The sequence below is a fragment of the Zophobas morio genome, unplaced genomic scaffold, assembly GCF_036711695.1.
Source record: "Zophobas morio isolate AGI-343-1 ecotype UQ-CSIRO unplaced genomic scaffold, CSIRO_AGI_Zmor_V1 ptg000008l, whole genome shotgun sequence".
NCBI lineage: Eukaryota > Metazoa > Arthropoda > Insecta > Coleoptera > Tenebrionidae > Zophobas > Zophobas morio.
In genome coordinates this window covers 6,009,002-6,036,380 of record NW_026972113.1, presented here as the reverse complement: position 1 = coordinate 6,036,380, position 27,379 = coordinate 6,009,002, and the positions used below count along the sequence as shown (strand labels likewise).

Below are 27,379 nucleotides of genomic sequence, written 5' to 3'. Positions count from 1 at the left end.
TTTCTATTTTTTAAGGTTTCGATTTTTCGACTTCCCTTTTTTGATTTTTCGATTTTTCAATTTTTTAATTTTTCAATTTTCCGATGTTACAGTTTTACGTTTTTCTAATTTTTCTCCTCTTCAATTTTACGAATTTTAAATATTTGGTTTTTGCAATTTGTCAAATTTTACTTTTATAAACTCGAATTTTCATTTCTTCAATTCTTCAATTTGTTATGTTTTTAATTTTTCGACTTCACTTTGTTGACTTTGATTTCTCAATTTTTTTAAATCTCAGTTTTTGGACATTTAAGTTTTGAGATTTTCAATTTATCCAACCTTCAGTTTTTGTTTCATTTTCCAATTTCTCAATTTTCGGATTTCTCAATTATCAGATGTTTCAGTTTTACATTTTTTTCATTTTTCTTTTCAAACTTACGATTTTTCAATTTTTCAATTTTGTTTTGATGTTTTGATTTTCCCGTTTATTGACTTTCGACTGTTTCGATTTTTCAGTTATTCAACTCGCCAATTTTTCAATTTTTCAGGTTTTTTATTTTTCAATTTTTCAATTTTTTAAGGTTTCATTATTTAGACTTTACTTTTTTGATTTTTTTCGAAATTTCTTAAAGACCGCAGAAAATGTTGAATTCTGGCATATCCAAAGACTTATATTTTTATAACATTTAGAAAATCTGAAAGTTCTGGAAATTTCAAAAATATACTCAATTCTAGAAATTCTAAAGATTTTATTGAATTTGTAAAATATTCCAAACACTGTGAAAGTTAAGTCTTCTCTAAATTTCAAAGATTTCGAGGATTCCAAGGGTGCCAAAACTCTAAGGAAGAGGAGAGGAAAAAAATATGGAAACGCTGACCATAAAAATAAAAAAAAAAGAATTTTCAAAGTTAAAGTTGATAATAATTTTTGGAAGTTGTATTCGTTCTATCATCTAAGTATGTCTTAAATACCTGACTAAATTTTGCAGTGGTGTTGTACACCCCGGAAACGCCAAGAATACCTTTCTTTACAACCCTCTGAAACAAAAAATCCCGTAATTCAACAAACTCCAATAAATCTTCCCATTTCTCGCAATTTGTTCCCAACAATTCCTCAACAAACACCAATCAATACAACAGCTTTATCCGAAATGATCCAATTCTGCGTCAGCTTGCACACAACGCAAAAACACCCCCACCCCACCGTCCAGGTACATCTGATCAAACAACAAACTCGTTACTTTGACCACCCGATCGATCAAAATTCCGAGTAAATGAAGTTTGATGGTCGGCGATTTTCCTCTCCATTCCCAAAATAAAAATAAATGGTCCTTCGGACTTCCTCGAGACAAGGGCAATTTTTCATGATTCTTAGCAGAGATGAAACTCTCGATGCATAATTTCCCGTCTGATTTATAGTTGCTTGATATGAGTTGGCACGGGTAAGCGGTAAACAGCCACAATGTGTTGAAAATACCTGAAGTGCGGTTTTGCAAAGGCTGGTATTAATTTGTTCGATGACGCAAATAAGATGGGCTGTTGCTTTGTCCCCGACTGAATTATTTTCTATTTGTGCGTTGATAAAGTCGGGAAATGAATGTTTCGAAAATCTGGCGAAGAATTTTTGTCGAGTGGCGCTCTTGAATTCGAGGACTGAGTTAGGACATGAATTATTATTAGGCTTGATGAAAGCGAGGAATTTCAGTTAAATTGTCGTCAAGAAAGTCGAGGATTGCTATTCAGGCCGAATGAAGTGGGTCGTGGCGTCATTCTTTTATTAAAGTTTTTATTTACAACGAAATATTCTTCAATCTTCACGTTTTATTTAATAAAGATATTGCATTATTCTGATATAACCCGCTTCGAGAAATTTACACCTACTACGATGTGTTTTAGTAGAGTTTAAGTTAAATTAAATTACTTTTACAAAAGTTCAAGTTCAAAGAATGTCAGATTGTTTACAAATATATGTTTAGGTTTCATTGTGAATAACGTGTTACGTAATTCTAGGTTTAGAAGAAATATGCGATCTATTCCAATAAACAATTCGCAGTTTACACTCTAACTACATTTAAATCATCACTTCGTAAAAATTCTTTCATGTTATATTTTTCCCACTGTTTTAATTCCACTTGTCAGGGAATTTTTTCGGGGCTTTTGTGTTTACATTGCTTTAATTGGTGAACGAAGTTTTATTATAAATATACTCTTCCAATTTTGGTAATTGGGTTGTTTTTATTTTGTAATCGAGTCCGTCGACCGACTCAATTTTACGTTTTCTCGAGCATTCATAACCCCTACAGTACGAAAAAATAGGTCTCCCGTTCCCCTTTGTCTGTCTGTCTGTCTGTCGGTCTGTTGGCCATCTATGCCTATCTAATCATCCTACTAACAATGTGATGACGTCACTTCAAAATTGTGCAGAATAAATGTGCTTTAAGTTTTATTAAATAGCATACTCTTCCGTATAGTTTATGAATCCATGTTGATTTTTTGCCCGAAACATCCATATTTTTGAAAAAAAAAAATCAAAAATGTATGCCAAAATTTTGCAATTTAATTTTGAAACTGCAAAACCAAATGCTCTAAAATTGAAAAAAATTACACTAGACATTACGATTAGTCTTTCAAAAATTTCTTCAAAAAGTAAACAATTCCAAAACCTTATTAAATTCTTTCTAAAAAACAAAATAACTGAGGTCCCCGACATCTTTCAAATATTTCCAAAAATAAAACATCAGAGGCATGCGAGATTTTTCAAATTTTTTCAAAAAAGACATTAGGCGCCATCAGGATTCTTTCATATTTTTCAAAAATAAAATACAAAGACGTCAATATTTTTTTAAATTCTTTCAAAAACAAAATATAGGAGACTCGTAAGATTTTTTACTTGGAGATTTTTTTTCAAATTCTTTCAAAACAATTTCAGAAAAAAGATAATAGACGGCACCAAGATTCTTTCAACTTTTTCCAAAATCAAAACACAAGAACTTCCAAGATTTTTCCATATTTTTTTAAAAACAAAGCACAAAGCACACCAAGGATTTTTTCACATATTGCAAAAAACACGATTGACCAAGTCGATTTTTTTAAGATCCTTTCAAAATTCGAGAAAAAAGACACCAGACGCAGACAAGATTCTTCTAAATTTTTTCAAAAGCAAAACACAAGAATTCCCAAAATCGTTTCAATTTCAAAAACTAAAGACTAAAAACTTCTAAGATTATAATGCAAGAGGTAGGTTTTTCATTGTTTAAAAAACACTACGGAGTTTTATGATTTTTTTAACGTTTTGAAAACAATACAACTGGGATTCCCTAGATTCTATGAAAAATTTCCAAAAATAGAGCACAGGGACCCCGAAGATTCTTTCACACATATTTGAAAAAAAAAATTAGAGACCTCGCAGATTTTTCCAAATTCTTTTCTGAACGGATTTTAGAAAATTTACACTAATCGCTACAAACATTCTTTTAAAATTCTTTCAAAAACAAAACACAATGGGCCTTTCTGATTTTCTCGTATATTTTAAAAAAAGAACTTTGGGAAACAAAACAACTTATCCTCGAGATCCTTTCAAATTATTAATAACTGAGTCCCCAAATATTTTCAAAAATATAACACCAAACCTAGAGATTTTTGAAAAATGTTTTCAAAAATAAAACGCAAAGGACTTCTAAGATTGTTTCACATATTTTAAAAAGCACAATGGACCCCTTAGATTGCTCACCATATTTTAAAAAAGGGTTTCCCAAGATTCTTTCAAATATTTTCAAAAATAAAACACCAGAGGTCATCGCAATTTTTTCAAAAAAGAATTTCAAAAAAGAATTTCAAAAAATTACGCTGGACATCACTAGTTTTCCAAAAATTTCTTCAAAAAGAAAACAATTCCAAAATCTTACTAAATTCTTTCTAAAAAACAAAAGAACCGAGGTCCCCGACATCTTTCAAATATTTTCAAAAATAAAACAGCAGAGGCATGCGAGATTTGTTCAAATTCTTTCAAAAATAAAATATAAGAGACTCCTAAGATATTTTCACATATTTTAAGGGGCGCAAGTGGATTTAAGTTTCTTTTAAACATTTTGAAAATCGAAGGAACTGAAGCCTCAGAAGTTTTTTCCAATTTTTCCAAATATAAACAAGCAGGGGGCTGCAATGACTCTTTCATATTGTTAAAAAGAAGGCAATAGAAGTTCTTAAGCTTCTTATCCAATATTCAAAAAAAAATAAAATACTGGAGGCCCGAGATTTTTTTTCTAATTCTTTCTAAACAATTTGAGAAAAAAGATAATAGACGGCACCAAGATTCTTTCAACTTTTTCCAAAATCAAAACACAAGAACTTTCAAGATATTTCCAAATTTTTTCAAAAACAAAACACAAGGGACACCAAGGATTTTTTCGCATATTTCAAAAAATACGATTGACCAAGTTGATTTTTTTAGGATTCTTTCAAAATTCGAGAAAAAAGACACCAGACGCAGACAAGATTCTTCTAAATTTTTTTAAAAGCAAAAGACAACAATTCCCAAAATCGTTTCAATTTCAAAAACTAAAGACTAAAAACTTCTAAGATTATTTCACACATTTAAAAAATATGTATAATGCAAGAGGTAGGTTTTTCATTGTTTAAAAAAACACTAGGGAGTATTAGGATTTTTTTAACGTTTTGAAAACAATACAACTGGGATTCCCTAGATTGTATGAAAAATTTCCAAAAATAAAGCACAGGTGCCCCGAAGATTCTTACACACATTTTTGAAAATAAAACACTAGAGACCTCGCAGATTTTTTCTAATTCTTTTCTGAACGGATTTTAGAAAATTTACACTAATCGCTACAAACATTCTTTTAAAATTCTTTCAAAAACAAAACGCAATGGACCTTTCTGATTTTTTCGTATATTTAAAAAAAAGAACTTAGGGAAACAAAACAACTGATTCTCGAGATCCTTTCAAATTATTAATAACTGAGTCCCCAAATATTGTCAAAAATATAACACCAAACCTTGAGATTTTTGAAAAATTCTTTCAAAAACAAAACACAAAGGACTTCCAAGATTCTTTCACATATTTTAAACAGCACAATGGACCCCTTAGATTGCTCACCATATTTTAAAAAAGGGTTTCCCGAGATTCTTTCAAATATTTTCAAAAATAAAACTCCAGAGGTCACCGAAATTTTTTCAAAAACTATTTCAAAAAAGAATTTGAAAAAGTTACGCTGGACACCACGACAAGTTTTTCAAAAATTTCTTCAAAAAGAAAACAATTCAAAACAATTTGAGAAAAAGATAATAAACGGCACCAAGATTCTTTCAACTTTTTCCAAAATCAAAACACAAGAACTCCGAAGATCTTTCCAAATTTTTTCAAAAACAAAGCACAAGGGACACCAAGGACTTTTTCGCATATTTCAAAAAATACGATTGACCAAGTTGATTGTTTTAAGATCCTTTCAAAACTCGAGAAAAAAGACACAAGATTCTTCTAAATTTTTTCAAAAGCAAAACAAGAATTCCCAAAATCGTTTCAATTTCAAAAACTAAAGACTAAAAACTTCTAAGATTATTTCACACATTTAAAAAATATGTATAATGCAAGAGGTAGGTTTTTCATTGTTTAAAAAAACACTAGGGAGTATTAGGATTTTTTTAACGTTTTGAAAACAATACAACTGGGATTCCCTAGATTGTATGAAAAATTTCCAAAAATAAAGCACAGGTGCCCCGAAGATTCTTACACACATTTTTGAAAATAAAACACTAGAGACCTCGCAGATTTTTTCTAATTCTTTTCTGAACGGATTTTAGAAAATTTACACTAATCGCTACAAACATTCTTTTAAAATTCTTTCAAAAACAAAACGCAATGGACCTTTCTGATTTTTTCGTATATTTAAAAAAAAGAACTTAGGGAAACAAAACAACTGATTCTCGAGATCCTTTCAAATTATTAATAACTGAGTCCCCAAATATTGTCAAAAATATAACACCAAACCTTGAGATTTTTGAAAAATTCTTTCAAAAACAAAACACAAAGGACTTCCAAGATTCTTTCACATATTTTAAACAGCACAATGGACCCCTTAGATTGCTCACCATATTTTAAAAAAGGGTTTCCCGAGATTCTTTCAAATATTTTCAAAAATAAAACTCCAGAGGTCACCGAAATTTTTTCAAAAACTATTTCAAAAAAAAATTTGAAAAAGTTACGCTGGACACCACGACAAGTTTTTCAAAAATTTCTTCAAAAAGAAAACAATTCAAAACAATTTGAGAAAAAGATAATAAACGGCACCAAGATTCTTTCAACTTTTTCCAAAATCAAAACACAAGAACTCCGAAGATCTTTCCAAATTTTTTCAAAAACAAAGCACAAGGGACACCAAGGACTTTTTCGCATATTTCAAAAAATACGATTGACCAAGTTGATTGTTTTAAGATCCTTTCAAAATTCGAGAAAAAAGACACAAGATTCTTCTAAATTTTTTCAAAAGCAAAACAAGAATTCCCAAAATCGTTTCAATTTCAAAAACTAAAGACTAAAAACTTCTAAGATTATTTCACACATTTAAAAAATATGTATAATGCAAGAGGTGGGTTTTTCATTGTTTAAAAAAACACTAGGGAGTATTAGGATTTTTTTAACGTTTTGAAAACAATACAACTGGGATTCCCTAGATTGTATGAAAAATTTCCAAAAATAAAGCACAGGTGCCCCGAAGATTCTTACACACATTTTTGAAAATAAAACACTAGAGACCTCGCAGATTTTTTCTAATTCTTTTCTGAACGGATTTTAGAAAATTTACACTAATCGCTACAAACATTCTTTTAAAATTCTTTCAAAAACAAAACGCAATGGACCTTTCTGATTTTTTCGTATATTTAAAAAAAAGAACTTAGGGAAACAAAACAACTGATTCTCGAGATCCTTTCAAATTATTAATAACTGAGTCCCCAAATATTTTCAAAAATATAACACCAAACCTTGAGATTTTTGAAAAATTCTTTCAAAAACAAAACACAAAGGACTTCTAAGATTCGTTCACATATTTTAAAAAGCACAATGGACTCCTTAGATTGCTCACCATATTTTAAAAAAGGGTTTCCCGAGATTCTTTCAAATATTTTCAAAAATAAAACTCCAGAGGTCACCGAAATTTTTTCAAAAACTATTTCAAAAAAGAATTTGAAAAAGTTACGCTGGACACCACGACAAGTTTTTCAAAAATTTCTTCAAAAAGAAAACAATTCAAAACAATTTGAGAAAAAGATAATAAACGGCACCAAGATTCTTTCAACTTTTTCCAAAATCAAAACACAAGAACTCCGAAGATCTTTCCAAATTTTTTCAAAAACAAAGCACAAGGGACACCAAGGACTTTTTCGCATATTTCAAAAAATACGATTGACCAAGTTGATTGTTTTAAGATCCTTTCAAAATTCGAGAAAAAAGACACAAGATTCTTCTAAATTTTTTCAAAAGCAAAACAAGAATTCCCAAAATCGTTTCAATTTCAAAAACTAAAGACTAAAAACTTCTAAGATTATTTCACACATTTAAAAAATATGTATAATGCAAGAGGTAGGTTTTTCATTGTTTAAAAAAACACTAGGGAGTATTAGGATTTTTTTAACGTTTTGAAAACAATACAACTGGGATTCCCTAGATTGTATGAAAAATTTCCAAAAATAAAGCACAGGTGCCCCGAAGATTCTTACACACATTTTTGAAAATAAAACACTAGAGACCTCGCAGATTTTTTCTAATTCTTTTCTGAACGGATTTTAGAAAATTTACACTAATCGCTACAAACATTCTTTTAAAATTCTTTCAAAAACAAAACGCAATGGACCTTTCTGATTTTTTCGTATATTTAAAAAAAAGAACTTAGGGAAACAAAACAACTGATTCTCGAGATCCTTTCAAATTATTAATAACTGAGTCCCCAAATATTTTCAAAAATATAACACCAAACCTTGAGATTTTTGAAAAATTCTTTCAAAAACAAAACACAAAGGACTTCTAAGATTCGTTCACATATTTTAAAAAGCACAATGGACTCCTTAGATTGCTCACCATATTTTAGAAAAGGGTTTCCCGAGATTCTTTCAAATATTTTCAAAAATAAAACACCAGAGGTCACGGAAATTCAAACAAGAATTTCAAAAAAGAATTTGAAAAAATTACGCTGGACATCACGACTAGTCTTTCAAAAATTTCTTCAAAAAGAAAACAATTCCAAAATCTTCCTAAATTCTTTCTAAAAAACAACACAACTGAAGTCCCCGACATCTTTCAAATATTTTCAAAAATGAAACACCAGAGGCATGCGAGATTTGTTCAAATTCTTTCAAAGATAAAATATAAGAGACTCCTAAGATATTTTCACATATTTTAAATGGATTTAAGTTTCTTTAAAACATTTTGAAAATCGAAACAACTGGAATCTCAGAAGTTTTTCAAATTTTTCCAAATATAAACAAGCAGGGGGTTCCGATGACTCTTTCATATTGTTAAAAAGAAGGCAATAGAAGTTCTTAAGATTCTTATCCAATATTAAAAAAAAATAAAATACTGGAGGCCCGAGATTTTTTTTCAAATTCTTTCAAAACAATTTGAGAAAAAGGTAATAGACGGCACCAAGATTCTTTCAACTTTTTCCAAAATCAAAACACAAGAACTCCCAAGATCTTTCCAAATTTTTTCAAAAACAAAGCACAAGGGACACGAAGGATTTTTTCGCATATTTCAAAAACACGATTGACCAAGACGATTTTTTAAGATTCTTTCAAAATTAGAGAAAAAAGACACTAGACGCAAACAAGATTCTTCTAAATTTTTGCAAAAGCAAAACACAAGATTTCCCAAAATCGTTTCAATTTCAAAAACTAAAGACTAAAAACTTCTAAGATTATTTCACACATTTAAAAAAAATATATAATGCAAGAGGTAGGTTTTTCATTGATTTAAAAAACACTAGGGAATTTTAGGATTTTTTTAACGTTTTGAAAACAATACAACTGGGATTCACAAGATTGTATGAAAATTTTAGAAAAATAAAGCACAGGGGCCCCGAAGATTCTTTCAAACATTTTCGAAAATAAAACACTAGAGGCCTCGCAGATTTTTTCAAATTCTTTTCTGAACGGATTTGAGAAAATTTACACTAGCCGCTACAAACATTCTTTTAAAATTTTTTCAAAAACAAAACACAGTGGGCCTTTCTGATTTTCTCGTATATTTTAAAAAAAGAACTTTGGGAAACAAAACAACTGATCCTCGAGATCCTTTCAAATTATTAATAACTGAGTCCCCAAATATTTTCAAAAATACAACACCAAACCTTGAGATTTTTGAAAAATTCTTTCAAAGACAAAACACAAAGGACCTCTAAGATTCTTTCACATATTTTAAAAGACACAATGGACCCCTTAGATTGCTCACCATATTTTAAAAAAGGGTTTCCCGAGATTCTTTCAAATATTTTCAAAAAAAAAACACCAGAGGTCACCGCAATTTTTTCAAAAAAGAATTCCAAAAAAGAATTTGAAATAATTACGCTGGACATCACGACTAGTCTTTCAAAAGTTTCTTCAAAAAACTAAACAATTCCAAAATCTTAGTAAATTCTTTCAAAAAAAAAAAAACAACTGGGGTCCCCGACATCTTTCAAATATTTTCAAAAATAAAAACACCAGAGGCATGCGAGATTTTTTCAAATTTTTTCAAAAATAAAATATGTATAAGAGACTTCTAAGGTATTTTCACATATTTTAAGGGGCGCCAGTGGATTTAAGTTTCTTTTAAACATTTTGAAAATCGAAGCAACTGGAATGTCAGAAGTTTTTTCAAATTTTTCCTAATATAAACAAGCAGGAGGCTCCGATGGCTCTTTCATATTGTTAAAAAGGAGACAATAGAAGTTCTTAAGATTCTTATCCAATATTAAAAAAAAATTAAATACTGGAGGTCCGAGATTTTTTTCAAATTCTTTCAAAACAATTTGAAAAAAAAGGTAATAGAAGACACCAAGATTCTTTCAACTTTTCCAAAATCAAAACACAAGAATTCCCAAAATCGTTTCAATTTCAAAAACCAAAGACTAAAAAGTTAAAAACTTCTAAGATTTTTTCACACATTTAAAAAAATATATATATGTATAATGCAAGAGGTAGATTTTTCACTACGGAGTTTTAGAATTTTTTTAACGTTTTGAAAACAATACAACTGGGATTCCCTAGATTCTATGAAAAATTTCCAAAAATAAAGCACAGGAACCCCGAAGATTCTTACACACATTTTCGAAAATAAAACACTAGAGGCCTGGTAGATTTTTTCAAATTCTTTTCTGAACGGATTTGAGAAAATTTACACTAGTCGCTACAAACATTCTTTTAAAATTCTTTCAAAAACAAAACACAATGGACCTTTCTGGTTTTTTCGTATATTTTAAAAAAAGAACTTTGGGAAACAAAACAACTGATCCTCGAGATCCTTTCAAATTATTAATAACAAACATTGAGATTTTTGAAAAATTCTTTCAAAAACAAAACACAAAGGACTTCTAAGATTCTCTCACATATTTTAAAAAGCGCAATGGACCCCTTAGATTGCTCACCATATTTTAAAAAAGGGTTTCCCGAGATTCTTTCAAATATTTTCAAAAATAAAACACCAGAGGTCACCGAAATTTTTTCAAAAAAGGATTTCAAAAAAGAATTTGAAAAAGTTACGCTGGACACCACGACTAGTCGTTCAAAAATTTCTTCAAAAAGAAAACAATTCCAAAATCTTACTAAATTCTTTCTAAAAAACAACACAACTGGGGTCGCCGACGTCTTTCAAATATTTTCAAAAATAAAACACCAGAGGCATGCGAGATTTGTTCAAATTCTTTCAAAAATAAAATGTAAGAAACTCCTAAGATATTTTCACATATTTTAAGTGGCGCAAGTGGATTTAAGTTTCTTTTAAACATTTTGAAAATCGAAGCAACTGGAGTCTCAGAAGTTTTTTCAAATTTTTCCAAATATAAACAAGCAGGGGCTTCCGATGACTCTTTCATATTGTTAAAAAGAAGGCAATAGAAGTTCTTAAGATTCTTATCCAATATTAAAAAAAAATAAATAAAATACTGGAGGCCCGAGATTTTTTTTCAAATTCTTTCAAAACAATTTGAGAAAAAAGATAATAGACGCGACCAAGATTCTTTCAACTTTTTCCAAAATCAAAACACAAAAACTCCCAAGATCTTTCCAAATTTTCTCAAAAACAAAACACAAGGGACACCAAGGATTTTTTCGCATATTTCAGAAAACACAATTGACCAGGTCGATTTTTTTAAGATTCTTTCAAAATTCGAGAAAAAAGACACCAGACGCAGACAAGATTCTTCTAAATTTTTTCAAAAGCAAAACACAAGAATTTCCAAAATCGTTTCAATTTCAAAAACTAAAGACTAAAAACTTCTAAGATTATTTCACACATTTAAAAAATATATATAATGCAAGAGGTAGGTTTTTCATTGTTTAAAAAACCACTATGGAGTTTTAGAATTTTTTTAACGTTTTGAAAACAATACAACTGGGATTCCCTAGATTCTATGAAAAATTTCTAAAAATAAAGCACAGATACCCGGAAGATTCTTACACACATTTTCGAAAATAAAACACTAGAGGCCTCGCAGATTTTTTCAAATTCTTTTCTGAACGGATTTGAGAAAATTTACACTAGTCGCTACAAACATTCTTTTAAAATTCTTTCAAAAACAAAACACAATGGACCTTTCTGATTTTCTCGTATATTTAAAAAAAAGAACTTTGGGAAACAAAACAACTGATCCTCGAGATCCTTTCAAATTATTAATAACGTAGTCCCCAAATATTTTCAAAAATATAATACCAAACCTTGAGATTTTTGAAAAATTCTTTCAAAAACAAAACACAAAGGACTTTTAAGATTCTTTCACATATTTTAAAAAGCACAACGGACCCCTTAGATTGCTCATCATATTTTAAAAAAGGGTTTCCCGAGAATCTTTCAAACATTTTCAAAAATAAAACACCAGAGGTCACCGAAATTTTTTCAAAAAAGAATTTCAAAAAAGAATTTGAAATAATTACGCTGGACATCACAACTAGTCTTTCAAAAATTTCTTCAAAAAGTAAACAATTCCAAAATCTTACTAAATTCTTTCTAAAAATCAAAACAACTGAGGTCCCCGACATCTTTCAAATATTTTCAAAAATAAAACACCAGAGGCATGCGAGATTTGTTCAAATTCTTTCAAAAATAAAATATAACAGACTCCTAAGATATTTTCACATATTTTAACGGGCGCAAGTGGATTTAAGTTTCTTTTAAACATTTTGAAAATCGAAACAACTGGAGTCTCAAAAGTTTTTTCAAATTTTTCCAAATATCAACAAGCAGGGGGCTCCGATGACTCTTTCATATTGTTAAAAAGAAGGCAATAGAAGTTCTTAAGATTCTTATCCAATATAAAAAAAAAAAAATACTGGAGACACGAGATTTTTTTTCAAATTCTTTCAAAACAATTTGAGAAAAAAGGTAATAGACGGCACCAAGATTCTTTCAACTTTTTCCAAAATCAAAACACAAGAACTTTCAAGATATTTCCAAATTTTTTCAAAAACAAAACACAAGGGACACCAAGGATTTTTTCGCATATTTCAAAAAATACGATTGACCAAGTTGATTTTTTTAGGATTCTTTCAAAATTCGAGAAAAAAGACACCAGACGCAGACAAGATTCTTCTAAATTTTTTCAAAAGCAAAACACAAGAATTCCCAAAATCGTTTCAATTTCAAAAACTAAAGACTAAAAACTTCTAAGATTGTTTCACACATTTAAAAAATATATATAATGCAAGAGGTAGATTTTTCATTGTTTAAAAAAACACTACGGAGTTGTTTTAACGTTTTGAAAACAATACAACTGGGATTCCCTAGATTGTATGAAAAATTTCCAAAAATAAAGCACAGGGACCCCGAAGATTCTTACACATATTTTCGAAAAAAAAACACTAGAGGCCTCGCAGATTTTTTCAAATTCTTTTCTGAACGGATTTGAGAAAATTTACACTAGTCGCTACGAACATTCTTTTAAAATTCTTTCAAAAACAAAACACAATGGACCTTTCTGACTTTTTCGTATATTTTAAAAAAAGAACTTTGGGAACAAAACAACTGATTCTCGAGATCCTTTCAAATTATTAATAACTAAATAAATATTTTCAAAAATATAACACCAAACCTTGAGATTTTTGAAAAATTCTTTCAAATAACAAAACACAAAGGACTTCTAAGATTCTCTCACATATATATTTTAAAAAGCACAATGGACCCCTTAGATTGCTCGCCATATTTTAAAAAAGGGCTTCCCGAGATTCTTTCAAATATTTTCAAAAATAAAACACCAGAGGTCACCGGAATTTTTTCAAAAAAGAATTTCAAAAAAGAATTTGAAAAAGTTACGCTGGACATCACGACTGGACTTTCAAAAATTCCTTCAAAAATTAAACGTTTCCAAAATCTTACTAAATTCTTTCAAAAAAACAAAACAACTGAGGTCCCCGACATCTTTCAAATATTTTCAAAAATAAAACACCAGAGGCATGCGAGATTTGTTCAAATTCTTTCAAAAATAAAACATAAGAGACTCCTAAGATATTTTCACATATTTTAAAGGGCGCAAGTGGATTTAAATTTCTTTTAAACATTTTGAAAATCGAAACAACTGGAGTCTCAGAAGTTTTTTCAAAATTTTCCAAATATAAACAAGCAGGGGGTTCCGATGACTCTTTCATATTGTTAAAAAGAAGGCAATAGAAGTTCTTAAGATTCTTATCCAATATTAAAACAAAAATAAAATACTGGAGTCCCGAGATTTTTTCAAATTCTTTCAAAACAATTTGAGAAAAAGGTAATAGACGGCACCAAGATTCTTTCAACTTTTTCCAAAATCAAAACACAAGAACTCCCAAGGTCTTTCCAAATTTTTTCAAAAACAAAACACAAGGGACACCAAGGATTTTTTCGCATATTTCAAAAAACACGATTGACCAAGTCGATTTTTTTAAGATTATTTCAAAATTAGAGAAAAAAGACACCAGACGCAGATAAGATTCTTCTAAATTTTTTCAAAAGCAAAACACAAGAATTCCCAAAATCGTTTCAATTTCAAAAACTAAAGACTAAAAACTTCTAAGATTATTTCACACATTTAAAAAAATATATAATGCACTAGGGAGCTTTAAGATCCTTTCAAATATCCTGTCAAAAAGCATTTGATAAAAATGACACTAGACGCCATTTTTTTTTCAAAAACAAAACACAAGGAGTTCCAAGAACTATCCAAATTCTTTCAGAAAAACAAACAGTTCTTGACGAACAATTTTTACAAGACTTCAAGGCAGTCGATTTTATGGTTTCTAAGTTAAATTGTCAAATATTGCTTTACGTTTTTAATCTAGACATCTAAGGTAAAAAATAAGGCAGATTATAAACCACAAGTACACAAGCATGTACACCTACAGTTTCACATGGACCCTACTTCCTCAAGGTTTTGAATTCAAAATGAAACCCCTGTTTTTAATTAAGCGACAGCTCCTCGCATTAAACTCAATAAGCTGCCGGAACTGTAAGAGAGAAACGGATTTTCTTCAAATCTCATAAGCACCTTCTGACGACCGCTCAGTCCCTATTAAAACGCTCTTCAAAACTCGTCTTTAATAACAACAACACGGAATATATTCGATTATTCAAAACTGACACCAACCCCAATCGTTAATATTAATTCCACGACAAGCTAACTTTATGTCGAACACAAATGAGAACTTTACATTTACCAAGCAATAACCGTAATAACTGACATGAAATATTGATTGAAAGCAACGAAGCGAACAAGCCTCACACAATTACTATCAGTGACTAGCAATGTCAAACGCTGCGAAAACACAAAAGTGGAGGATTTACCAGAAGCAATCAGAAAGAGTAACTTCAATGAGAATTTTTTTGGAGCTAAAGTAATTAAATTCCGTTTAAAAGTCATGCGCTTCCAGTTTTCTGGATATTACATTGCATTATTTACAGAGCTAGAAATTATAGAGCATTTATATTTTCAACTTACCTAATAAGTCTTTTTAACTTTTCACTGGACCACGATTAGTGTATTTATCACTCTATAAATACACAAAATTACAAAACAATGTGTTATTACAGCATCCAATTTGACCTCAAAGTCCACGATAAAAGCGACAATTATTATTATTACTAAAATTAACAGAAATGTGATTAACGCTATCAAACATACAATATCGGTGTGCGCAATAAAATTATCATTCAGTTTAAATTTAGCCACCGGACAGTGTTTTATTGTACGGAATACATGCAAAATTTTTATTTCGTGTAATAATGAAAACCACGCTTGAATATGCTAATTATATCGTGAATTGTTTGCGTTGCGTCGATCGTTAAATAATGTGGCGTGTTTCTATTTTATATGAAGTTGTTACAGTGAAAATAAAATTTACTTCCCGAGAGTAAACTAGTAAACAAAGAACGGGATCAAACGTCATGCTGAAATATGGTCCCCAGTTACCGTCTGTCCGTCTGATTATTTTAACAGTCAAGCTTGAAATTTTGACGGTAGTTCGATAGTTTTGCAACTTTGAAGCCTTTTTAGTGATAATCGGTGCTCCTTTAATACATTAATGAAACACATACCTATTTAATACGGCTCTTATCAGAATAGTAAATTATATCAATCACATGGGAGTGACGCTTAGTTCTATAAGGGAAACTCTTCACTTATTCATGAGTCTCGATTCTGTTCGTCGGTTAAATTTCGCCCTCCTACATACCAGAGCGTGTATTTTCACACAAAAGACTTCGTTTATTCCAGAGTTTTATTTTATGATATAAACTTGCTCATTTTAACAAATTATTGGCGGAAATGTTTGTTTTGGTTGTTGTAATGCGCCGTTAGCTGTCAGTCCAAAAATCAATATAGTTATATTCAGAAGCAGATAGTTTCGGTAATGGTCTTAACAAGAATAATTAATTTGCTGTAATTGAGTGGATCCTCGACCTGGGGACTTTCCCGAATAAAGAACAGAATGCCAATTATTAACAACACTTTTTGTTGAATTCTCTTAATTAGTGACTGTTTTAAATAAAAAATTGGTGTGAAGTTAGTTAGACAGAACTTTCCTTGCCCCTGAAGTACATTCGAACAAATACAGCTTATTCGAAAAATCAAAAATTTAACAATAGGTGTACTTGATTTGATCGATAAAAAAATTGTGACCCATGAGTCCATCGAACCATAATTGCATAATTTGCCCCTTTTTATAGGATGTATGTGTGACACATGAATCCGTGTCGAGTTTTCACCCTATCCAGATTTTTGGGGAAAAAATCAAAATTGTATTTAACTTCGAAATTGTGTTTTAAGTTTCTTGTTGTGAAAAGATGGTGATATTAAGAAAAACAGGCAAAATATAAGCCCCGCCCACCCGCCCCATCTCAATCCTGATGATGAGCTTAATTACAAAACGTGTTCTTGGGTAATCGTGTTGTGCAAAGCAAACTATATGTATTAGGTAAAAAAGAAAGGCAAAAATTGAGCTCCACCCATCTGTCTCGATCTCAATCTGGCTTTAATGTTTGCTTAATATAATTAATCTTATAGAGAAATAAAGATTTTGCAATTAAGCTCCACCCCTCGCCTTACGACGAATAAGAGAAAAATCGTCACAATTGGGATAGGGCGGGTGGGCGGGGCTTATATTTTGCCTCCTCTTTCTTAATATGCGTAGTCATCTCTTCACAACAAAAACTTAGAACATGAACGGAAAATTTTTGAGGGAAATATGGGTCTTGCAGTTACGCTTCGCCCCTAGGTCTGGAAAGGAATGAAAAATTTATCACAAGAATAAGCTCCACCCATATCGGTCTCTACCTCAATAGTGATGAAGTTTTCGTTCGTTGTTAGACCGAGGGGCGGAGCGTAATTGCAAAATCCTTACTTCCATACAAAAATTTACCATTTTAAACACGTTTTAAGTTTCTTTTAGTGAAAACAAAACTACGTATATTAAGAAAAAAAATATATAAGCCCCGCCCACCCACCCTGGTTCAATTGTGATGATTTATTTTATTCATTGTGAGCCGGAGGGCGGAGCTTAACTGCAACCCTCATTTTTCTCCAAGAAATTCCCATATAAAACATAAAAGAAAGTGAAAGATTAAGCCCCACCTACACCCGCCCCGATCCCAATTCTGATGTCTTTTTTATTCGTTGTCACACCGAAGAGTGGAGCATAATTGCAGTTACGCCTCGCCCCTAGGTCTGGCAACGAATGAAAATTTTTTACGAGATTAAGCTCCACCCATATCTGTCCCTATCTCAATAACGATGAAGTTTTCATTCGTTGTTAAACCGAGGCGAGGAGTCTAATTACAAAATCCATACTTCCATACCAAATTTACCATTTTAAACATGTAAGTTTCTTTTAGTGAAAACAAAACTACGTATATTAAGAAAAAAAGCAAAATATAAGCCCCGCCCACCCACCCTAACTCAATTGTGATGATATATTTTATTCGTCGTGAGCCGGGAGGCGGAGCTTAATTGCAATTCTCATTTTTCTCGGATTTTGTAATAATTAAGCTCCGCGATCTTCGCTCACGATGAATAAAAAAAATCGTCACAATTGGGACAGGGCGGGTGGGCGGGGCTTACATTTGTCCCCTTTTTCTTAAAACACGTAGCCATCTTTTCACAGCGATAACTTAAAACATGCATAAAATGGTAATTTTTTCAGGGAAATATGGATTTTGCAGTTACGCTTCACCCCTAAGCCTGGCAACGAATGAAAAATTTTTACGAGATTAATCTCCACCCATATCGGTCTCTACCTCAATAGTGATGAAGTTTTCATTCGTTGTTAGACCGAGGGGCGGAGCGTAATTGCAAAATCGATACTTCCATACACAACTTTACCATTTTAAACACGTTTTAAGTTTCTTTTAGTGAAAACAAAACTACGTATATTAAGAAAAAAAATATATAAGCCCCGCCCACCTACCCTGGTTCAATTGTGATGATTTATTTTATTCGTCGTGAACTTTTTTTTCTAAACATACCTAGTATTCTCTTTGAGAAACAAGGATTTTGCAGTTAAGCTCCGCCTTGTTGGCTCACGACGAATAAAAAAAATCGTCACAATTGAGAGAGGGCGGGTGGGCGGGGCTCCATTTTGTCGTTTCTTCCTTAATATGTGTAGCCTCATTTCGACAACAAATTCAAAACATTGCTAGTACCTGCTAAGATAAGACTGATTTTGGCAAATAACACCCTCTAAAACATGGAGGGCTAGTGGACGTTACTATCACTTGTAAGACTGAACAATATATTTAGAATAGTCACTGGAATGAAAAGGGGGTTGGTGGGCAGGGCTATTGCTTGCTTACAAAAGCTTCTGTAGAAAAAAGTTAAACTTAGCCCCGCCCACCCACCCGTTCGTTTTTTTCTTCTGAAATAAGAAATGCATTTTTATAGCAAATCGTGTAATAAAATAAATGGGATTAGCGTTTTTTCCTTTTTAACAGCCCAAGCTCTATTTGGTTCTTGCCACTTTACAGACGTACATATAATAGCTCCGCCCACTTATTCCGCCTTCATTTTAGTGATTCATTGTATCTGAATGAAAGGTGGATTTTCTTCTGATAAACAGAAATAAAACCGTTAAAATGAGAATAGAAGGGTGAGCGGGGCTAGTGCCTGCAAAGATAAGACTGATTTTGGGAAATAACACCCTTCAAAAAATTTAAAATAGGGGGTTGGTGGGCGGGGCTATCACGTACCAAGATAAGACTGAACAATATTAAGAGTAGTCACTGGAATAAAGAGGGAGTGTCTGGGCGGGGCCATTGCTTGCTTATAAATTCTTCTGTAAGAAAAAATTACACTTAGCCCCGCCCACCCACCCGTTTCTTTTTTTTATGAAATAAGAAATGCATTTTTTGTAGAAAATAGTATAAGAAAGAAAAATATTAGCCTTCTTTTTTCTCTTTTTAACAGTCCAGGTTCGATTAGTTTTTTCCCACTTATTAGCTCCACCCACTTACTTCATTTTAGTGATTCATTGTATCTAAATGAAAGATGGATTTTATACTGATGAGTGGACATAAAATCGTTAAAGTGAGAAAAGGGCGGGTGGGTGGGGCTAGTACCTGCTAAGATAAGACTGATTTTGACAAAAAACGCCCTTTAAAAAACTAAATGGCGGGTGGGCGGGGTTATCACTTGCCAAGATAAGATTGAACAATATTGAAAGTAGTCACTGGAATGAAGCGGGGGTGGGTGGGTAGGGCTACTGCTAAGCTAAACTCAGCCCCGTCCACCTCTTTTCTCCATTGCACTGACTTATTTTATTTAGAGAGAGGCGGAGCTTAATTCTAAAATCCTCTATATTTTTCCTTTTTCTCTTAATATACATAGTATTCTTTGAACAAGACGATACTCAAAAACATGTTTTTAATTTTTCGTAGAGAAACAAGGATTTTGCAGTTAAGCTCCGCCTTTTTGGCTCACGACGAATAAAAAAATCGTCACAATTGAGACAGGGCGGGTGGGCGGGGCTCCATTTTGCCTTTTTTCCTTAATAAGTGTAGACTCATTTCGACAACAAATTAAAAACATTGCTAGTACCTACTAAGATAAGACTGATTTTGGCAAATAACACCCTCTAAAATATGGAGGGCTGGTGGACGTTACTATCACTTGTAAGACTGAACAATATTTAGAGTAGTCACTGAAATGAAGAGGGGGTGGGTGGGCGGGGCGAGGTTAAACTTAGCTCCGCCCACCCACCCGTTCTTTTTTTCTTCTGAAATAAGAAATGCATTTTTATAGCAAATCGTGTAATAAAATAAATAGGATTAGCGTTTTGTTTTCCTTTTTAACAGCCCAAGCTCTATTAATTGCCACTTCACAGACGAACATATAATAACTCCGTCCACTTATTCCGCCTTAATTTTAGTGATTCATTGTATCTGAATGAAAGGTGGATTTTCTTCTGATAAACAGAAATAAAATCGTTAAAATGAGAATAGAGGGTGGGCTTGACTAGTGCCTGCTAAGACTGATTTTGGTAAATAACACTCTCTAAAAAAATAAAAAAATAGAGGATTGGTTGGCGGGGTTATCACGTACCAAGATAAGACTGAACAATATTAGTAGTAGTCACTGGAATGGAGAGGGGGTGGGTGGGCGGGGCCATTGCTTGCTTATAAATGATTCTGTCGGAAAAAGTTAAACTTAGCCCCGCCCACCCACCCGTTTATTTTTTTTCTGAAAAAAGAAATGCATTTTTTGTAGAAAATAGTATAACAAAAAATATTAGCGTTCTTTTTTTTCTTTTTAACAGTCCAGGTTCGATTAGTTTTTTCCCACTTATTAGCTCCTGCCACTTACTTCATTTTAGTGATTCATTGTATCTAAATGAAAGATGGATTTTATACTGATGAATGGAAATAAAATCGTTAAAGTGAGAATAGGGCGGGTGGGTGGGGCTAGTACCTGCTAAGATAAGATTGATTTTGACAAAAAACACCCTTTAAAAAACTAAAGGGCGGGTGGGCGGGGTTATCACTTGCCAAGATAAGACTGAACAATATTGAAAGTAGTTATTGGAATGAAGCGGAGGTGGGTGGGTAGGGCTACTGCTAAGCTAAACTCAGCCCCGCCCACCTCTTTTCTCCATTGCACTGACTTATTTTATTTAGAGAGAGGCGGAGCTTAATTCTAAAATCCTCTATATTTTTCCTTTTTTTCTTAATATGCATAGTATACTTTGAAGAAGACGATACTCAAAAACATGTTTTTAATTTTTCGTAGAGAAACAAGGATTTTGCAGTTAAGCTCCGCCTTCTTAGCTCACGACGAATAAAAAAATCGTCACAATTGAGACAGGGCGGGTGGGCGAGGCTCCATTTTGTCGTTTTTTCCTTAATATGTGTAGACTCATTTCAACAACAAATTCAAAACATTGCTAGTACCTACTAAGATAAGACTGATTTTGGCAAATAACACCCTCTAAAATATGGAGGGCTAGTGGACGGTACTATCACTTGTAAGACTGAACAATATTTAGAGTAGTCACTGAAATGGAGAGAGGGCGGGTGGGCGGGGAGAGGTTAAACTTAGCCCCGCCCACCCACCCGTTCTTTTTTTCTTTTGAAATAAGAAATGCATTTTTATAGCAAATCGTGTAATAAAATAAATAGGATTAGCGTTTTTTTCTTTTTTCACAGCCCAAGCTCTATTAGTTTCTTGCCACTTTACAGACGAACATATAATATCTCCGCCCACTTATCCCGCCTTCATTTTAGTCATTCATTGTATCTGAATGAAAGGTGGATTTTCTTCTGATAAACAGAAATAAAATCGTTAAAATGAGAATAAAAGTGTGGACGGGGTTAGTGCCTGCTAAGATAAGACTGATTTTGGGAAATAACACTCTTCAAAAAAATTTAAAATAGGGGGTTGGTGGGCGGGGCTATCATGTACCAAGATAAGACTGAACAATATTAAGAATAGTCACTGGAATGGAGAGGGGGTGGGTGGGCGGGGCCATTGCTTGCTTATAAATGATTCTGTAAGAAAAAGTTAAACTTAGCCCCGCCCACCCACCCGTTTCTTTTTTTTTTTTCTGAAATAAGAAATGCATTTTTTGTATAAAATAGTATAACAAAAAGAATATTAGCGCTCTTTTTTCTCTTTTTAACAGTCCAGGTTCGATTAGTTTTTTCCCACTTATTAGCTCCACCCACTTACTTCATTTTAGTGATTCATTGTATCTAAATGAAAGATGGATTTTATACTGATGAATGGAAATAAAATCGTTAAAGTGAGAATAGGGCGGGTGGGTGGGGCTAGTACCTGCTAAGATAAGACTGATTTTGACAAATAACACCTTTTAAAAAACTAAAGGGCGGGTGGGCGGGGTTATCACTTGCCAAGATAAAACTGAACAATATTGAAAGTAGTCACTGGAATGAAGCGGGGGTGGGTGGGTGGGGCTACTGCTAAGCTAAACTCAGCCCCGCTCACCTCTTTTCTCCATTGCACTGACTTATTTTATTTAGAGAGAGGCGGAGCTTAATTCTAAATTCCTCTATATTTTTCCTTTTTCTCTTAATATACATAGTATTCTTTGACCAAGACGATACTCAAAAACATGTTTTTAATTTTTCGTAGAGAAATAAGGATTTTGCAGTTAAGCTCCGCCTTCTTGGCTCACGACGAATAAAAAAATCGTCACAATCGAGACAGGGCGGGTGGGCGGGGCTCCATTTTGTCGTTTTTTCCTTAATATGTGTTGACTCATTTCGACAACAAATTCAAAACATTGCTAGTACCTGCTAAGATAAGACTGATTTTGGCAAATAACACCCTCTAAAACATGGAGGGCTGGTGGACGTTACTATCACTTGTAAGACTGAACAATATTTAGAGTAGTCACTGAAATGAAGAGGGGGTGGGTGGGCGGGGCGAGTTTAAACTTATCCCCGCCCACCCACCCGTTCTTTTGTTCTTTTGAAATAAGAAATGCATTTTTATAGCAAATCGTGTAATAAAATAAATAGGATTAGCGTTTTTTCATTTTTAACAGCCCAAACTCTATTAGTTTCTTGCCACTTTACAGACGAACATATAATAACTCCGCCCACTTATTCCGCCTTCATTTTAGTGATTCATTGTATCTGAATGAAAGGTGGATTTTCTTCTGATAAACAGAAATAAAATCGTTAAATTGAGAGTAGAAGCATGGGCGGGGTTAGTACCTGCTAAGACTGATTTTGGCAAATAATACCCTCTAAAAAAATTAAAAATAGAGGATTGGTGGGTGGGGCTATCACGTACCAAAATAAGACTGAACAATATTAAGAGTAGTCACTGGAATGAAGAGGGGGTGGGTGGGCGGGGCCAATGCTTGCTTATAAATGATTATGTAGGAAAAAGTTAAACTTAGCCCCGCCCACCCACCCGTTTCTTTTTTCTTCTGAAATAAAAAAGCATTTTTTGTAAAAATAGTACAACAAAAAAAATATTAACTTTCTTTTTTCTCGTTTTAACAGTCCAGGTTCGATTAGTTTCTTGCCACTTTACAGGAAGACTTATAATTAACTCCGCCCACTTATTCCGCCTTCATTTTAGTGATTTATTGTATCTAAATGAAAGATGGATTTTATACTGATGAATGGAAATAAATCGTTAAAGTGAGAATAGGGCTGGTGGGTGGGCTTAGTACTTGCTAAGATAAGACTGATTTTGGCAAATAACACTTTCTAAAAAACTAAAGGGCGGGTGGGCGGGGCTATCACTTGCCAAGATAAGACTGAACAATTTTGAGAGTAGTCACTGGAATGAAGAAGGGGTGGGTGGGTAGGGCTACTCTTTTCTCGATTGCACTGACTTATTTTATTTAGAAAGAGGCGGAGCTTAATTCTAAAATCCTCATTTTTCTCCAAGAAATTGCCAATGAAACATGTTTTAAGCAATTGTGTTGCTCAAATATGCTATATGTATCAAGTAAAAAAGAAATTCCCAAATTAAGCCCCACCTACACCCAACCCAATCTCAACTGTGATCAATTTTTCATTCGACATGTTTTGAGTTTCTTGTTGTCAAAATGAGTCTACTCGTATTAAGAAAAAAAAGGCAAAATGTAGCCCCGCCCACCCGCCCTATCTCAAATGTGATGATTTTTTTTATTCGTCGTGAGCCAAGAAGGCGGAGCTTAACTGCAAAATCCTTATTTCTCTATGAAAAATTGAGAATCGTGTTATTCAAAGAATATTATGTATATTAAGAAAAAAAATAAAGCCGAAGATGAAGCCCCACCCATACCTGCCCTGATCTAAATAGTAATGAAGTTTTCATTCGTTGGCAGACCTAGGGGCGGAGCCTAATTCCAAAATCCATATAACAATTTACCATTTTAAACGTGTTTTCAGTTTATAAGAATAAAAAAAAATCATTCACTGAAAATGTAAACATCCAACAAATGCTTCCCAATTTTGGGCTTCAAATATGCAACAGTGATAATTATATTTCCAAGTACTAAGACGAGATTAAAGAGAGAACTTTTTCCCCGTTCCACCTTTTTAAAAATAAACCCCAAAACCCCAAATTTCCAAGACTGAATTTCTCACTTTTCCAATTTTAAAATTTTCCAATTTTGGAATTTTTGGATTTCCAATTATCCGATTTTCCATTTTCGAACATTTTTAATTTAAAAATTGAAAATTCCAAAATTTTAAAAATCGAACCGAGAAGGCGACAATCGAAAGACTGAGAAATTGAAACATTAAAAAATTTAAAAACTTCAGATTTTAAAAATTCGACGAATCGAAGAACTGAAAAATCAAAAAATCGAAAATTTCGAAGATTGAATTTCTTACTTTTTCGATTTTTAAATTTTGTAATTTTTGGATTTCCGATTTCGAAAAGTTTTCAAATTTAATACATTGAGAAATCAAAAAACTGAAAAATAAACAGTTAAAAACTCGAAAAATTGAAGAATCGAAACAAAAAATACAAAAATCTAAAATTTAAAAATCGGAGAACTGAAAAAACGAAAAACTGAAAAATCGAGAAATTGAAAAATTCCAAAACTGAAATCACGAAAAATTGGGAAATAGAAATATGCCAAAGCCGGAAAATTAAAAATTGAAAAATTTAAAATTCAAGAAAATCGATAAATCGAAATATTAAAAAATAACATTACAAGATTGAAACTATAAAAAAATCGAAACATCGAAATCTCGAAAAATCGAGAAATAGATAAATTGAAAAATTTTAAAAATCGAAAAATCTAAATCCAAAAGTCGAAAAATCGAAAGCGTGAGAGATCAAAATATCAAAAAATCGAAAACGTAAAACTAAAAAAATTCAAAAAATTGGGTAATCGAAGAACTGAAAAATCAAAAAATCTAAAATTTTCAAGACTGAATTTGACTTTCCCGATTTTTAAATTTTTCAATTTTAGAATTTTTGGATTTCCAATTATCCGATTTTCCGATTTCAAAAAATTTTAAATTTTTTGAAGAGGCGAAAAACTCAGAAATTGTAACAATAACAAAAATCGAAACATCGAAATCTCGAAAAATCAAGAAATCAAAAATGTTCAAAATCCAAAAATCTAAAACCGAAAGACCGGGAAATCGAAACATCAAAAAATTGAAAAATCTAAAATTTAAAAACTGCGAAAAATTTAAAATTCAAAAAACTGAAAAATCGAAATATCTAAAATTTCGAATATTGAGTTTCTCATTTTTCCAATTTTTCAATTTTTCAATTTTGCAATTTTTAGATCCCCAATTATCCGATTTTCCGATTTCGAAGAATTTCAAATTTAAAAAATTGAAAAATGAAAAAGTTGAAAAATAAAAAATTTTAAAATTCCAAAAATTGAAGGATCGAAACAACAAAAAATCGAAAAAATCGAGAAATTGAAAAATTCCCCATACCTGCCCTGATCTAAATAGTAATGAAGTTTTCATTCGTTGGCAGACCTAGGGGCGGAGCCTAATTGCAAAATTTATATAACAATTTACCATTTTAAACGTGTTTTCAGTTCATAAGAATAAAAAAAAATCATTCACTGAAAACGTAAACATCCAACAAATGCTTCCCAATTTTGGGCTTCAAATATGCAACAGTGATATATTTCCAAGTACTAAGACGAGATTAAAGAGAGAACTTTTCCCCCGTTCCACCAATTTAAAAATAAACCCCAAAACGGCCGAAAATTTTCCGCGTTTTTCCAAAACAAATATCCCTCAACGTTGGCAAACTTTCCACAACACATGATTCACATATTTTTTTTTTATTTATTCGACCACCCACTTGCGATTTCCGTAAAAATCGAAATAAATCGGATCGATTGCACCGCCCTGTCCCGCTCCTTCTAAATTTATCCAGATTTATATTCCCACAAAGTGTGTTTACCTTGTGGTGCACCTAAAAAATATCGCCAACCTGCTAAAAATAATCCAGGAAGAATACATTTAAAACCGGTGTACACAAAGTAGAAATGTGCGTAACAGTGAGTATAAATACAGCCAACCTTGAAATCACACACAATCGGAAGACAATGAAATTACGGACTCATTAATGGTTCGTTAAGACGGGATTATCGCAGTTTCTGCACATAATCATCGAGCTTCGAGCTTATTTGTTGGCAAAATTAAGTAATTGACTCTTCCGCTCGGTTTAAACAGGAAGTGTCGGTTTTAGAGGTAATAATAAGAAGCGTAGGTTCCAGACTTCACTCGGGTTAAGAAAAGGAAAATTCTGACATTTCTGAATAAATAACGAGGTGTGTTAAGACGGCTCTTTGAGATGATCGATCCTCTGCGGAAACAAAACTATATTTTAGGAAAGCGGGGGATAAGTTGGATTACGTGTAAAGGAACTCAAACTTCATAATAAATATTTTTCTTACGCTGTAATTTTTTTAACTTTGCTACTTCGGTCCGGCTTCCCCTAATCGCAAAATCAGCACAAATCGCCCGATTTCACTTATTTATGCGCGTCGTAAAATCCAAACAGTCGTTTGATCTATAAAACTTTAACGGGGATTTTGTGACGCGTCGAAAATAAATGCGGATATGTAGTCCCGGAGTCTTGATTCCGGTGTAACACTACCTGGTCCCGGACTGGGTGTTGTTATGGAAACCGTAGATTTGAAAGGTGTGCCGCCCCACTGCGTATCAATGAAAACTGACTTACAGGTAAGAAGTTTGTTCTTGTTATAGGTGCGCTTTGAAGATTTGCTTTGACGTTAAACGTGCGCTAGAGGAAATTAGGTCAAAAGTGCAGCTTAAACTACGGTCAAAACTTACTTAGACAAAACATTCCTCTGCCAGTTTTATTTTTCATGGTAACGGATATAAGTTAAAATAAAAATTTATGAATTATGTAGAACTTTCATTTTATTAAAATCGTTACTTGTCGACTAGGGGCAGTTTATTACGTTATTAATTAGAAAATTTAAGTTATAAATTGGAATTTCCATTGAATTATTTGGCTACAGTGGTTTATCTCTAACTGGGTTAAATCGGAGTAGATCAGAATCAAATCAATCTATTGTGACTAAAATCTAACGCTTCCTAATTTTGTCACCCGTCATACTTGCCTGAATACCGAACAATGATAAACACACTGATAAAAGTAAAATTTATATCACTTTGATGTTAATGTTTTATATTTTCTCTCCTTTTTCATGTCTCGGTTTCAGAATTTTTCGTTTTTACAACTTTAATTTTTTCAATTTTTTAATTGCGCGACGA

General features: G+C 32.4%; 1 protein-coding gene across 6 annotated transcripts in view; it reads right to left on the bottom strand.

The window, feature by feature from the left end:
• The window catches only part of LOC135125153 (ankyrin repeat and death domain-containing protein 1A-like), a 111,363-nt gene that overhangs the window by 56,312 nt on the left and 27,672 nt on the right, over window positions 1-27,379 (bottom strand). The window contains exons 1-2 of one of the 6 annotated variants that reach the window (XM_064050525.1): window positions 15,144-15,249; window positions 952-1,017 (exon numbers count right to left, since the gene is read on the bottom strand). The exons of 3 other annotated variants lie outside the window; for them this stretch is intronic. The gene's annotated coding sequence lies outside the window, so the exon portion shown is untranslated. Of the gene's footprint in view, window positions 1-951; window positions 1,018-15,143; window positions 15,254-27,379 lie in introns of those variants that run through there. 2 more of the 6 variants (XM_064050524.1, XM_064050523.1) reach the window with 2 other exon arrangements.